The sequence below is a fragment of the Triticum urartu genome, chromosome 1A (assembly GCF_056163025.1).
Source record: "Triticum urartu cultivar PI428250 chromosome 1A, HENAU_Tu73, whole genome shotgun sequence".
NCBI classification, from domain to species: domain Eukaryota; kingdom Viridiplantae; phylum Streptophyta; class Magnoliopsida; order Poales; family Poaceae; genus Triticum; species Triticum urartu.
The window spans coordinates 17311047-17326667 of NC_141873.1; the positions used below are offsets into that span (position 1 = coordinate 17311047).

A 15621-nucleotide genomic window follows, 5' to 3' on the forward strand; every position below is an offset into this window, starting at 1 on the left:
GTCTGCAAGCAAACTAAACAAGGTTCAACGATAGCCATGGACGATAACAAAACATAAACTCTGTCACGCCAACAGATTTAACAAGTCCATAAAAATGTCTACTGCCAACATAGTTCTCGATCTTCTTGGGGCTCAGTTGATTGCTGTGACCACACTTGTGCCAGCTGAAATAACTTCGGTGCACGCGTGTATACCATCTGCATATAAGTTAAAATACGATATTGTATGATATATAAAAAAGAAAAACATACTTCAAACCCAAATCCATAAAAAGGACATGAACATCAACTTACATTTGGTAATGTGCTTCTATCAATTTTATTTCCCTAAATCTGGACATTTGCGCCTGTCATGTTCGGAACTTTTACATTGGCCGCAGCTTCTAGTTCTCTTCTTCCGCCCGTTCGTTTCCCTCAACGTCTCCTGAAATGGCTTCATTCTCTTCTTGCATGGAGCACCTTTTGTGTCGACTATCTTTGGATCAAGGACTCTCTCCGCTGAAGCTTGGCTTGCGGCAAAGTAGTGAGAGGGTATAGGACCAAATGTTGTCTCCTCGGTGTTATCATCATTCTCGATGGGCCCATCGATGATGCTTTGGAGATAATCTTTCACCTGCTGCGAGCGCTCCCCGCTTTTTGATACTTTGAATAGGGCAATACTAGCTATGTTTCTCAGTTCACTGTAACGACTCATCTCTTCTGACCACACATGTGTATTTGCATTTCTCACTGACACGAATGCAGCCTTGGCTTCCATTGTCCACCTTTTGCTAACATAACATGGAGGAATGGTCGCTGCCCCTACGAAAACCAGAACATAAAAAATGTGCGTGCAAGGGATGGCTTCGCACTCCATCTTACGGCAAGGACAGAAGGCACCATTCATCAACGAACCATCAAAAGAACACTCTACAGAGAACGGACGTCTGCTCCCTCCTTCCGCTCCATCTTTTAACACTACTTCATACCTGACCAAGTCATTTACTGTTGTTTGCTCTTGAATCACCCATGCACATGATCTTCGGATACAATCTCTTACCATCTTGAAAATTTTTGGTGTATAAATACGAGCATCATTTATCTCCAACAAACAAGCATCTATTCTAGTGAAAGGAACTGACTGTGAATATATTGCATCCAACTCGGCCCCATTCCTCCGCATACGTGATATGCAGTGCTCAGTGTGCTCCACCACATCAACCAACGACATTTTCCGGTCGAGATGATTGTGGAGCCTAGAGTTCAGACTCTCACTACGCTGGTTGCTCTGCATACCCAAGAAATATCGTCCCTTGGTATAAGCTGCAGCTACTTTTTCCTTAGTTTGTACATTCTGGACATCCATTCATTCTCCTCTTCGATCTCATAGTTCGCCTTGAACTCAGCCCATGATTTCTCAAACTGGTAAACTCCCATTCGACAGTATATGAGTTTTCTGAAGTCATCAAGCATTGGATTACGCAGGTGGCGTATCATGTTCTGCTCAATGTGCCAACTGCATAGCCGATGGTCTGTCCTTGGCAAAATCTTCCTAATTGCTTTTCTCATTGCCGAGTCTCCATTTGTGATAACAGATATGGGCTCCTTATGACCCATCGCCTCTACAAAGGTCTGAAGTAGCCACTCGTATGACTTGTGGGTCTCATCTAAAACAACACCAATCCCGAAAACAACAGTACTACGATGATGGTTCAGTCCAACAAATGCAACAAAAGGGAGATTGTAGCGGTTGACCTGATAAGTGCTGTCAAACACAACTACATGGCCGAATGCTTCATAATCAATCTGAGACTGCGAATCTGCCCAGAATAAATTTCGAAGATGTCCTTCATCATCCGTGGTGTATTTGAAGAAAAACTCAGCATCTCGTTCTTCCTGTACTCTCGTATGGTTCAGCACAAAGTCAGCATCCCTGCCTAAGATTCTTTTTTTCTTGTACCTGGCGAAGAAATTGTACAGGTCTCGGGAAATATACCCAACATGAGGATAGCCACCGTTTTGTTTCTCCGCCACATTCATGATTTGGAACGTACGGAGACCACCAAGTCCGTATCCCACCGCATTAGCCTTGTGAGCATCGTTCATCCGACGGTGAGACCGTAGAAAAGCAGATTGGTCCAGGTCGGCTAGCGGGTGGTTATGGACATCAACAAACTTCTTAACAAACCACTGACCCCTGTCTGCATCATGTTGGATCTCAAGCATAGCTTTGCAACCACAATGGGTCAGCGCCCGTGGCTCCCTTTTTTGGTCAGTCGCTTGAAAGTACTATTCCAATCGGTGCCCTTCTTTAGAGAAGCAGAAACGTCTTGCTTTCACCTCTCTGGTGCCCTTCACGTACTCCTTGTCATCCAATCTGACACTAAAACCTTTTGCTCTTGCATATCTGTTGTAGTGCTCGTAACCTTTCTTCTCACTTGCAAATATCTGACTAACCATCATGTGATATTCTTCTATCTCCTTCAAGCTAGCACTATGACCATCCATCCTCCAAACCTGCCATTATTAAAGCATCATACTTAGCGCATTTATTCTATCAATGTCATATAAATTGTCTGAATTTAGGTGATTCTTCAGATAAACAGAAAATTTAAACAGAAAACTAACACAAATTCTAGAGGAATTATAACCTGTCTTCAAAATCTGAAGGATAGGTTGTGCTGTACAAGTGTCACCCTTTATGACATTCTCGTTTATCTGACGCAAATTGAAAGTGATCCATGATTTCAACTAGTACGAGTGACACTGTATAACTGTATACTCTGATAAAGATCAATTTATGGGTCATGTATCCATACAGATTGCAAGATATGGCTGGAGAAAAACGGGCGACGAACCTGTTCTCTAATTATCCGGCGGGCGATTGTCTCGGCAGGTGGCGGCGCAGCCTAAAATTATACGGCGTGCGGGCGCGTCGGCAGGTGGCGGCGGCAGGAACCGCTGGAGGGATGGCGAGGGCAGGACTCTTGTGGCGGGGTCGAAGAACGTCGACCTAGACGGCGAACGGCGGTGGCGCGCGGTGGTGTCGGACGGCGGTGCTCGGGGATGTCGGACGGCTGCAATCTCCTGGCCGGACGGGGGAGTGGAACGACGCACGTCGGCTCTGAGACATCGGCCCCAAGCGGGGGTGTCGGACGGCGGCGCTTGGGGATGTCGGACGGCCGCAATCTCCGGGCCAGACGGGCATGTGGAACGGCGCACGTCGGCCCCAAGCGGGGGGTGTCCGACGGCGGCACGTCGGCGCCGCGCGGCCTTATCGCGAGGGTCACGCCGCCACCACAGAAATGAAATGGGATTTAGATCGAGTGTTCTGTTTTTTTTCTTCACAATCGACCGTGTTGCGCTTTGGACTGCCTGTGCGTGCAAAAGTCAAAACTGCCCAGCGGACTGCAGTTTGGGAAATGACTTCCTTGCTCCTCCGTGCGGACGGCCAGATCTGCACGGTACTCCTGGGTGTCGTTTGCAAGTACCAGGGTACCGTAAAAGAGCTCTCACAGATAGAGCCCCTAAATGAATATGAGCCCTTCATTTCTCTTGATCCAACGATTGATGTCTATTGGTACCCCAACGTGTGTATGAGAGTACCAACAAAAAAAGCGAGGGAGTACCTCGTCCTTGGGGGTAAAAAGGAAAACTGACTCTTATTCTTATTCTCATGGCTCATGGCTGATACAGTACATAATTGCTAATCGCTGGAACCTTTGCGAGATCAATATTTCTCATGCAATTGGAAACTCACCCGTGCGCTCAAGCAGGATGACTAGGGTGAGGTGGGATCATCAAGATGGCCGGAGATCTATCATGTCGGCACTTCATGTGTACAAATGTGCACCTGATCAGATTGACTTGGTTCAACACGGAAGGACAGGGAGTGGCTGCTTTGATTAGAATCTGTCGCATTGATGAACGAACGTCTTGCGAGCCTGATATCTCTGTGTTTTAGTTTCATTTGTAGATGTTAGAGATTTTGTGTGGTTTTCGAGAACCTGTAGCCAAGTTCTGTTTGATCGGTAACTTTCAGCGCATAGAAAACATATGCATCGATTAGAAATCAAGAAAGGACTTAATTAAGAGGAGAAAAGACTAAACTACCCTTCTAAGTGAAGGGTCGGACTTAAGTGGTACTCCATCTCTGCTTGAGGGAGTACCAGGGTATCGTAAAAAAGCTCCTCTGCTATAGTCCGCTATAGCCTTTTTAGCAGAGTGCCGCTAAATGGCCGCCTTCACAAATAGCCCGCTATAGCTGATTTGAAAGCTTGCCGCTATTTTCCATAGTCCGCTATTTAAAACATTGGTTTTAACAGCCTGCATGTTTGTCTTCATGTCATCATTCATTGTCCATTTCATCAATTATCATGCAGCATCTGTTCTGCACACACTCTCTTCATTTTAAGTGTGTGGTGTTTGGGGTGCGCTTCCGCCATGCTCTTGACAGCATCCTCTGCAGCCTCCACATTTGAAGCTCTCGAGTCACGGCAATCCATCTCTATATCCAACAGAGCAAGACTAGAGAGGTGTTGGAAGCCAAAATCATCCAAAACACCATCACCACGTGCTGACTTGAACTGACTTAGATGAATCTGCATTGGAATCTTCTTGAGATTTGGCATGGCACCTGCTTGAAACGTTAACCCTGTGACACCGGAGTTGAGCGCAAGCACCTGCAACTGTTGAAACCCTGCATCATTAGTGATAACAATGGGCCTTATGTCGCCACTCAATTGGAGCAGAGTGGGTATTTTTCCAACCATCTCAACAACCTGCTGCTCTATCTTCATCCCACCAGTAACAGATAATTCTTCTAGGTTGGGAAGTGAATGTTGGAAATTCTCCCACAGGATTGATCACATCAAATCACATGATGAACACGCACACACAAAACTTATAGCCAAGGGCCCTTGTCGTGCCCTTGTTTTCCTCTTTATTGCTTTTCTCCTTTTCTCTCCTTAATACAATAAACTCACGCAATAGTTGTGCATATATATATATACATATATATATACATATATATATATATACATATATATATATATATATATACATATATATATATATATATATATATATATATATATATATGCACCAACCGACCCAGGACGTCAAACCGACTTGTACTTGTTCTGCACTCTGAACCGAACACGACTAGTACTTTTACTCTAACACAAACTAAGCCATGTTGCCTTTTCCTAATCTAAATACCCGGCAACGCTGATCACACCTTTACTAAACTTAGCTACCCAAACCTACTAGCACACGGACTAGTACTATATATATCTGACTCAACACAACTATTATTACATACGTGACCACTTAGTAGTAAATCCATCAAAACTAAACTGGGTATTGTTTGGATTACCTAACAGTGAAACCAGCCATTTGGTTATCCAGCAAATTTGCCCACGGCATAGGCAAATTGTTCGGATGCTACTGAGAGCAGGGAAGGACGGATGTCCTTTGAGGACATCTTCTTCTTCGAGAAAAACAGTGATATAGAGGTTGCGAAGTTTGCATGCATCCAATTCACAGAGTGAGGACACTAGCTTTTCTCCCTTGCAACTTGATTTGTCAAGTTCACTGGTGTCCCAACGAATGCGTAGCTTTCTCCGATTTTTCAGTTTGCCGTGCTCTTCCAGACACTTCACTGATTGCAGGAAGGTGTCTATGTTGCCAAGCTCTTGCAGGTTTTCCATTTTACCAACACAATCCGGAAATTTAGTTTGAACTAAAACAAACAGACGTGCCAGTCATTTTAGCCGAGTAACCAATTCAGGTAGCTCTAGTAGTTATGTATTCCTCACATTTAGCGTCTCCAGATACTCCAAGTCTCTAATTTCTCTAGGAATCATGGTTATATTTGTCAAATGGATGTTCAAGTACCTGAGCTGAAATAATCTTCCAATATCAATGACATGATGATTTCCTAGTTCAAAGCATTGACCTATGTCCAGCACACGTAGAGCATTTAACTTCTCAAGGGAAGGCAGATATTTCCGTGAATTACCAATAGCACATAGTGATCTAGCATGTGATAAATCCAATTGCTTGACATTTCCTTGATCTTCATTTCCCATCAGAGACAACCGCCGGACTTTGCCATCAGCCTTAGGATGATTGCTTAAGAAAGTACAAAAGTTCTCTTCATTGGCTTTGTAAATGAGGAAATCAAGGACGGTATCATGGACTCGGCAATACAATGCCTTGCCATCATACCCGATGCCCACCGGTTGTGTTAAACTTCTATTGATAAGTTCACGGAAATATTCATCTCCTAATTTAACAAGATCTTCTCCTTCTCTACACTACTAGGGAAAACCTTATATACAGAATCTTAGCAGCAGCGCGGCACAAAAAGAGGCGCTACTGCAAATTAGTAGCAGCACGGTTAGGGAAAGCGCGCTACTAATGTAAATTTAGCAGTAGCGCGTGATGTTTAAACCGCGCTGCTACAAAAATCCATCGACAATACACAACGACCTAACTTTACCAGCAGCGCGGCGTCAAGAAGCGCGCTACTGCTAATGCCATAGTAGTAGCGCGCTTTTTAGTCACGCCGCTGCTGCTAATTTTGAAATTGTCCACACGGTTGGCCCGTTTAGCCGTAGCGCGTGATAGGAAAGCGCGCTGCTGCTACGATCATAGCAGTAGCGCGTTTTTGCTCCCACGCTGCTGCTAAGACGCACCACCCACCATCTTTTTCCACCTCCCCCTCCCCATCTCCTCTCCTCCCTTTCCCCTACCTCCCACATCCTTCCTCTCTCACTCTTCTTCTTCCTCAATACTTCTCCCCCATTAATCTTCCTCTTCTACCTACCTTTCTCTCTCTTCATTAGTCATAACTAACTACACCACCTCCATTAATGCATCTCCTTTCTTTTTTTTTTCCTTCCCCCTCCACTAGTTGAAGTTGTCTCCTCCCAAATTAGCTAGCTAGGTAGATGTAGCATTTAGTTAAGTAACCTATTTGCCCCCTAACTAGATCTTTCTTTGTCAAGAAGAGCTTTGTGCACTTTTGATCTCCACACATCATCATCCACACCGTGTGCTCGATCTCGTAGCTAGAGGTGATTAAAATTTCATGCTTTTCCAAAATGGAAATATGTGTATCTGTGTGTGTGATATGATAATTGGGAAATATGCTGGAAATTGTGTGTGTGGAATGAGTTGACGCCAAATTGTGCTTTTGAGTTACCTATGTTTTGCCGAAATGTCGATTTATTTCCGTTTTGGCGAATTCCGGGCAAACTCTAGATCTATATATGTCCTATTTTTAGGTATATAAGGCTGGAATATCTCCGCTTCATAAATATTTAAATAGGAAATAACCTTAGATATTTAATACAATAAGGCTGGAATATCTCCGCTTCATAAATATTTAAATAGGAAATAACCTTAGGTATATAAGGCTGGAATATCTCCGCTTCATAAATATTTAAATTGGAAATAACCTTAGATATTTAATACAATCTGCATGCGTTTTCAAGGGCCATCCAATTTCTCACTGCTCAGCAAAAGCTTGATCCATCTAATTTTGTGTCAAGTATAGATGTAAACATTATTGAGGGGATGGTCAGAAGGTAATGAAGCGTGAAGGGATTAAGTAAAGTTCATTCACTTATGGTGTAAGTGACAGTTACTCACTCCGTCCCAAAATAAGTGTTGTTGGTTCTTGGGACGGAGGGAGTACATACTCATGCATTATTTCGGAAAACCAGATCCGCATCATGTCATTATTTTCGCATTCGGTTTGAGTGTACATTGATGGCAGAAAGGGAAGACCATCTTACTCTTAACCCTGGGCTGAAGTTACTTGCCTAGATGGTATGGTGATTTATCACATTAGGTAGTTACCTCCACGGTAAATAGATCTGGGTTGATCCTATTAGTTGTTTTCTTGGGTGAATTTCTGCTTATATTAGTTACATCCTCGAACATGTACATCATTAGTTCATTCTTGATTTTAATTGGAGTTCTGGTTTGGTATTATAATGACATGACCTGCATTATGGCTTCATGAAATACACACATGAGAATATAGATGTCACCGAGCGACTTTAATTTAGATTTTTATATGGAGTAATATTTGTATACCATGGTTTAACATTCTTGATTTCCATCAAAACCATACTGTAGGTACAGTAAGATCCAAACCATATTGTCCATTTCCAAAATCTTAACATTCTTGATTTCCATCAAAACCTGAGCTTTACAAAATCATGTTTTAAGGTTAAGTGATTTCAGTTTGAGAAACCTACTCAGTGTTCTACCATTTTCAGATAAATTCGACAAACTTCTGTTATGGTGAGTCTTACAATGGGTTTCAGTTTTGGGTAATGATGAATCATTGAGGACATATTTTTATAGCAGAGGGGCAAAATGGATCCATGTCAAAAAGTTCCTTTAGCATAACAAGGAACTGAAAAGTACTTCTGTTGGGAGTCCAAACGCCAAATTCTAATTTGTGAAGCCAAGGAGACCCACAAGTATTTTCACACTAATGTTTCGCCTTAAAAGACAATCTCAAACATTTTAAACGGTGCCGCTACCTTAGATTTCCTTTCATTTTGATTTACCCAAACATGAATAGTAAGTATATGTTATGAAATTATTTTGCAGTTTGTTATTTTATCCTCAGAGATTTACAGGTGTATGTGTGATTCAATGTACATTAATTATTTTTGCTTTTTTTGGCCGTAGTGATTAAATGGTGTAGGCTACGGGTGTAATCCACCTGTTTGGTGTACGAATCACTTATTGAGATGCTCCATCAACATTTGTGAATTCCTCATTTTGGCTCTATGTTTAGTTGATCAACTTATCAAGCTTTGAGGAAACTGTCTGTTTGATGAGCTTGATTCTCTATATCTTGGCCAAAGTGATGCCCATGAAAGTTTTATCAATATGTACCTACTTGTGAAATTATTCTCTGGAGTGAACAGTTTCAAATTTTATCCTATGTAAAACATTATACTTACATCTGGATTACTCTATGAGAGCAGTTATAGTCTTCTTAATTGTACCATTGCACTAGCATTTTCTCATTTTATTCTAGGCATTGGATGGCCTCTTATAATCCAATGAAAACTTTGCAATTGTTACTTAAGTTTAAGTCCCAGTGAAGATGAGGAATGGTGAGTTCCTTTCATTATATGGCGAGTTGCTTTATCTCACTAATGGGCTATTGTCTGAAGTATGCAGGTTTGGGAGATATGGAAGGTGTGTATTTATCTTTGCTTATCCTGTCAAGCTATTTCCGTACTATAGCTCCTAAAATATAACCACTTCTGAATAGTACTTTTTAATTGTGTTGAAAATTTGCATATCAGTCATTATCACAAAGTAGATATATGTGGCCATTTTAGTTTTAACACGAGAGCTCTAGCTGATAGTCCTTTTTTTCCTCTGTATAATAAATGGCGCAACATCTGCACAGTCGTTTTTTTCCATATAATAAATGGTTGCATATAGCTGAGATGTCTCTATTTTTTTGGATGTTGAAGTTTTCTTTCTCTATATTTATTAAGAGAGATGGCTGCCTTTAATCATATTCTAGATCAACGTTGCCAGCTAACAATCTGGTATCGAGTGTGTTACAACCATATTTAATGTATCTTATTGTGGTATATTTACCTAGAGCTAGCATGTCAATATCCATTTAGCATTGTGTCCTCTTGATGGCATCTATGTATGTATTACCAAAAAGAGCAGTTTGGTCGGCTGTCATTCTGTGGCATGGTGGTAATGGTATTTTGTTGCGTTGGCTAAAGTTTTGTGTGAGAAATGATATCCTAGAAAAGAGAAAGAGTGGCTGCTAGACAAATGCTTTTTACCTAGGACCAATAAGACTTCTTTTTAGCTACTAGATGAAATTATCCATTCTGTTTCATTCTGAGTTAGTAGCACATCCCCCCCCCCCCCCCCCCCCCCCCACCAATTTAAAAGTTGTATGCCATGTATTTTTGCACTAGATACAAACAAGAATACATAGATGAATAGCAAATAAGGACTTCCTTTCTAGAGGTTTTATATTTACCAGCTAACCTTAATAGCATTTTTTTCTTTTGTCATAATTTACAAAGACGCAATTTATACTGTAGGTTTTTACAGTTACAGTTAACTAATACTATGATGCATCTCTCACACATTTTTACCTGCAAAGTAATATCCACAATGTTTGTCGAGTAATTCCAAAGTAAGATGTGCTATATGTATAGAGTCAATATTTTCTCTCTTCGTTGTCCGCTATAGCGTTGTAATTGTTCTTGACTTTTTTTTATGGATGTTTACATGATATGATATGTACACTTACCAAATGTGGTGAAAAATATGATAGCATGAGAACTCACAAAAAAGACAAATTATCCAAGTCTGAATACCATACAAATCACTACTCAGATTGTATCAATGTTTATTTGTGCAAGAGTCATATGATTACATTTTTGCATAGTTATTTTCATGTTGACATAGTATCAGGATATACTGATGATTTTATTTCATAAATATTTAGAACATTCTGGACTAGGTGAAGTGGAGAAAGAATATAGGTTCCATTTGCAACCATGTGAGCTAAATCTAGGTTCATGTTTGGACAAGTTAATTGAAATCATCGAACCACTCAAATTCATGCATGGGAGTAACAAATACTCCCTCTCTCCCATAGTATAAAATGTTTTTCAAGCTAAGTTCTTATATTACGGGACAGAGGGCGTATGTTTTTCAAGGTGATATATCGGTAGACTTATCGGACAACAAAAAACAAATTGTGAATCATGTAAATCTCAAGCATCCACTATTATCCATTAGATTATTGAAACTATTAATCCACGTGTACTTGCGTTTTGATGATTTTTTTAGGGTAATTGGTTTATTTTTAGGGGGGATATAAAGCACTGTAAAAATGATTTTGTTGTTCCTTGGGAGTGAGGTTGAAACATTCGTCTTTTATGCATCCCATATAATATCGCTTCATATTTGCTAAAGTTGTATTCACAATATTGTGATTGCTTTTAGACTGCCCTGGTAGATAATTGATAGTTTTACAATACGAGCAAGGTATATAATTGTCCCCAGTTCACATATGTAACCAATATTTAGAACAATAAAGAGTGCAACTGATGGATACTATCATGCAAGACAAATATTTCTTACATATCATCGCAAAACAAATATATTCGACATATCATCGTAAAGTGGATGATAAATGGAAAAATGATACAAAGAAAACGGCACAGCAACGCACGCGACTGGTTCTAGTAGTCAGGATTTTGGAATGAATACCGGAATTAATAGTCGGGTTGGCTTGGGAAGAAGGCGCTGAGTGCCGTTCTCCCATCCATCCACATGTTGTGAGCGTATATATCCTTGTGGAAGATTCCAAGCAGCATACAAGGACCCAACACAGGCTCTAGTCCTCGTGGCCTCTTTCTTTTTTCTACCAATTGTTCTCTCGACGACAGCCACACCAACCAACCACACCAATTAAGCTTGTAAAATGGGAATGGAGATGACCGACCACGCTGAGGATTGGCAAGTCCCGACATCGACATCGACATGAGAGGACAAACGGACAAGTGATTTCCTACTCTTTTTTTTACAGGACGAGTTGATTATTTACCTATTGTTACTTTTGTGCTCGTCTTCCTCATCCGCGTACACTCACATAGCCAAGCCAAAGCACGAGCTTCCTCCCTCCAAAGCTCTTGCAAGCAAGCATGAGGACTTGCTGTAAAAAACGCGTGTATATATTGATCTGAGGCAGGAAAAAGCTTTTGTGCCCGTCCTCGCTGTCCTCACAGCTCTGCCCCTCGTGCAGAGCCAAGGTGAGGGATTCTTCTTTTTTTAAGGGAAAAGTATATTTTTCATCCCTCAACTCTTTCGAAAATATAGAAATGATCCCTCAACTTCAAAACCAGCATATCTTAGTCTCTCAATTTTTTAAACCAGATAACTTTAGTCCCTCATACCGCTTTCGGTGGTGTTAGATGGGAAGCGTTCCTACTCCCTCGTGAAGGAGCCGCGTGTATACATTGATTTGAGGCAGGAAACGCCCCTGTCGTGGCTTACAAGAAGATACCGATCTCTTAGGGATTCGGTTTGTTACAGAGGAGATAGAAGAAGCTGCGAGAGAGGACGAAATAGAGTTAGTTTGAGATTACAAGAAATATATCTCTAAGTCTAACACCTCCCTGAATCTCAACTATCCTACATTAACATTCTTCTTGAATTCCTCGAAGGGCTTGACTGGCAAAGCTTTAGTGAATCCATCTGCAACTTGATCTCTGGAAGGAATGAATCGTATGTCTAACTTCTTTTCTGCAACCCTTTCTCTTACAAAGTGAAAATCAATTTCTATATGCTTGGTTCTGACATGGAACACTAGATTTGCAGAAATATATGTGGCTCCTAAGTTGTCACACCACAAACATGACACACGATGCTGCTTAACTCCCTACTCATTGAGTAATGATTCAACCCAAATGATTCCAGCATAAGCATTTGCTAGTGACTTGTATTCAGCTTTAGTACTTGACCTGGACACTATGGCTTGTTTTCTAGCACTCCAAGAAATGAGATTAGAGCCAAAGAAAACTGCAAAACCTCCAGTTGACTTTGTGTCATCACTGCATCCTGCCCAGTTAGCATAAGAGAAAGCACTAATAAGAGATGAGTTAGGACGTCTGAACTGAAGACCTAAACTCATAGTGTGCTTTATATACCGTACAATTATTTTAACAACTATCCAGGGTACAGTGGTAGGCGCATGAAGATACTGACAAACTTTGCTAACAGCAAAGGATATATTTGTTCTTGTTAGTGTCAGATACTGCAAAGCTCCTACTGCACTCCTGTATCTTGTGCTCTCTTCTTCCTTAATTGGCTCTCCTTCAAAAGCAAAAAGTTTTTCTGAAGAAGACAATGGTGTGGGTGAGGGCTTACATTCCTTCGTCCCCATACGAGCTAGAAGTTCAGTGGCATATTTTTCCTGATTCAGTACTATACCATCTTGAATCTTCTTAACTTCAATACCTAGAAAGAAGTCTATATCACCAAGGTCCTTCAAGGCAAACTATGAACTCAGATCACTCAAAAGAGCATTAGTGGCACTTTGTGAAGAGCTTGCAACTATCATATCATCAACATATATTAACACAAATATAGTTGTATTCGCTTTGTTATAAATGAACAGCGATGTATTAGCTTTGGATGCAACAAAGCCAAGATACTTTAACTGAGAACTCAACCTTGAATACCATGGCCTTGGTGCCCGTTTCAAACCATAAAGTGCCTTGTCAAGCTTACACACATAATGAGGTGTTTTCTTACTTTCATACCTAGGTGGTTGTCTCATGTAAACCTCCTCTTCCAGAACACCATGCAAAAACGCGTTCTGAACATCTAGCTGTCTCAAGCTCCATCCCCTGGACATAGAAATAGCTAGCACAAGCCTAATAGTTGCAGCTTTAACAACAAGACTAAAGGTGTCTTCATAGTCTAAACCATAATGTTGTTTAAAACCTTTTGCAGGTAAGCGTGCTTTATACCTGTCAATTGTGTCATTTGCCTTTTTCTTGATTTTGTAGACCCACTTACAGTAAATAATATTTTTACCTCGTTTTTCAGGTGCAAGATGCCAAGTCTTGTTCCTCATGAGATCTGAGTACTCCTCATCCAATGCATTTTTCCATCTTGGATCCATTAATGCATCTTCTAGCTTTACTGGTTCTCCTGTGATACATAGCATACCGTACGTTATAGTGTTGTCAGTTCCAACCTTTGGATTTCGTATACCTTTCTAAAGCCGAGTCATGACACGTGAAACCGTAGTTAGAGGCGGCACAGGAGTTGACGCAGCAGGATTAGCCGCAGAGGATCCCGGAGACACGTCAGATCCGCTTTCCACAGCGAATCACTACTAGGGAAAACCTTATACACAGAATCTTAGCAGCAGCGCGGTTTAAAAACAAACGCTACATCTAATTAGCAGTAGCGAGCTTCAGGAAACCGCGCTGCTAATATCCCGGTAGAAGTAGCGCTCTAGGTGGAACAAGCGCTACTACTATCATTGCCACAGCGTTGCGTCCAGGCTTGACATAGTAGTAGTGCCCTTCCCCGGACGCACTACTGCTAAAGTACTTAGTAGCAGCGTTTTTCTTCAAAACTCGCTGCTGGTAAGTATTGCACCTAATTAATTAAGTTTAGTCACATACTGCTAAGCGAACAAGGTGTTTACCACCTTAAATATGTTACTTCTCAAACTACCTCGAGCACTTGGTCTTCATTGAACTATATGTGTAGGATTTGTGGCTGCAATATGAATGTTCACCAGTGCCTATACAGGTACTGTGAGGATTCATGTTGACTATTTAGATTCTACACAAAAAGATCAATGATGACCAATGTATATTTTTGATGCGAGCTTAGACTTAGCAGTAGCGTTTTTCTCTAAAATGCGCTATAGCTAAATTACCTATAGCGCGTTTCCTTAAGAGCGCTACTGCTAGTTTGACTTAACCACCCGCAGGCTCAAAATTTTGCTAAGTCCTCCTTCCCCCCTGTTCTCCTACTCCTCTATCGCCGCCACCCGAGCCCGAGCCTGCCCTCACCGCCGCCGCCCGAGGCCGCCCTCAACCTCACCGCCGCCGCCCGCCGCCGCTCCCGACCTCACCGTCGCCGCCCTTGACCTCACCACCGCCGCCCTCGACCTCACCGCTGCCGCCCGAGCCCGCGCAGGACCGCTGCCTCCCGATCCCGAGCCCGCCCTCGCCGCCCCTACCTCCGTCGCCGAGCACCTCCCCGCCACCGTCTCTCCCCTCTCTGTAAGCCCCCCACCCATCCCCCACCCCATCTCTCTCTGCTTAGTTAGTAGATGTTTTTTAGTAGTAGTAGATGTTAATTTAGGGTTCATAGATAATGATTTTTAGTAGTAGTAGATGTTAATTAGTAGTATTGATGGTAAGTAAATTAATAAACTAGTTGAACTAGTTTAGTTTTAGTTGAACTAGTTTAGTAAGTAAATTAATAAACTAGTTGAAGTAGTTGAATTAATAGAACTAATGTATTTTTAGTAAACTAGTTGAACTAGTTTAGTTTTAGTTGAACTAGTTTAGTAAGTAAATTAATAAACTAGTTGAACTAGTTGAATTAATAGAACTAATGTAATTTTAGTAAGAAAATTAATATAACTAGTTGAACTACTTTATTTTTAGAAAAAACTAGTTATTTTCTATTTATAGTAAGTTTATATTTAGTAAGAACTAGTTGAATTAATAGAACTAGTTGAACATGTATATTTGTTGCTATTTTTTTAGTTTAAGCAATTATTCTGGATGTATTTGTGATAACTTGTAGGGTTTTTGTTTTTGCAGAAATCAAGGAGACCCTCCATCATCCCCGCCATCATCCCCGTCACTGACCCCCTCCGATAGATAAGGTGAGACCAGCCAAATCTCCATGTCAATATGAGTCCTATAAGATATGATGTAGATAAAAACATGTATATCTTGTGTTGCTCAAATAGGATATGTGGTTGCCCAAGTGGCCGGTCATGTTCAGGTTACACCTCCGAGTGGCCTATGTTTTGCTTGAGTGTTGCTTAATTTCCGTTCCAGCAAATTTCAGGCGCTCG

The 15621-nt window shown here is 41.3% G+C and overlaps 1 pseudogene; it reads right to left on the bottom strand.

Moving 5' to 3' along the window:
- Positions 1 to 318: 318 nt before the first annotated feature.
- Positions 319 to 2486, bottom strand: LOC147988463 (protein FAR1-RELATED SEQUENCE 5-like; annotated as a pseudogene).
- Between the last annotated feature and the right edge of the window lie 13135 nt (positions 2487 to 15621).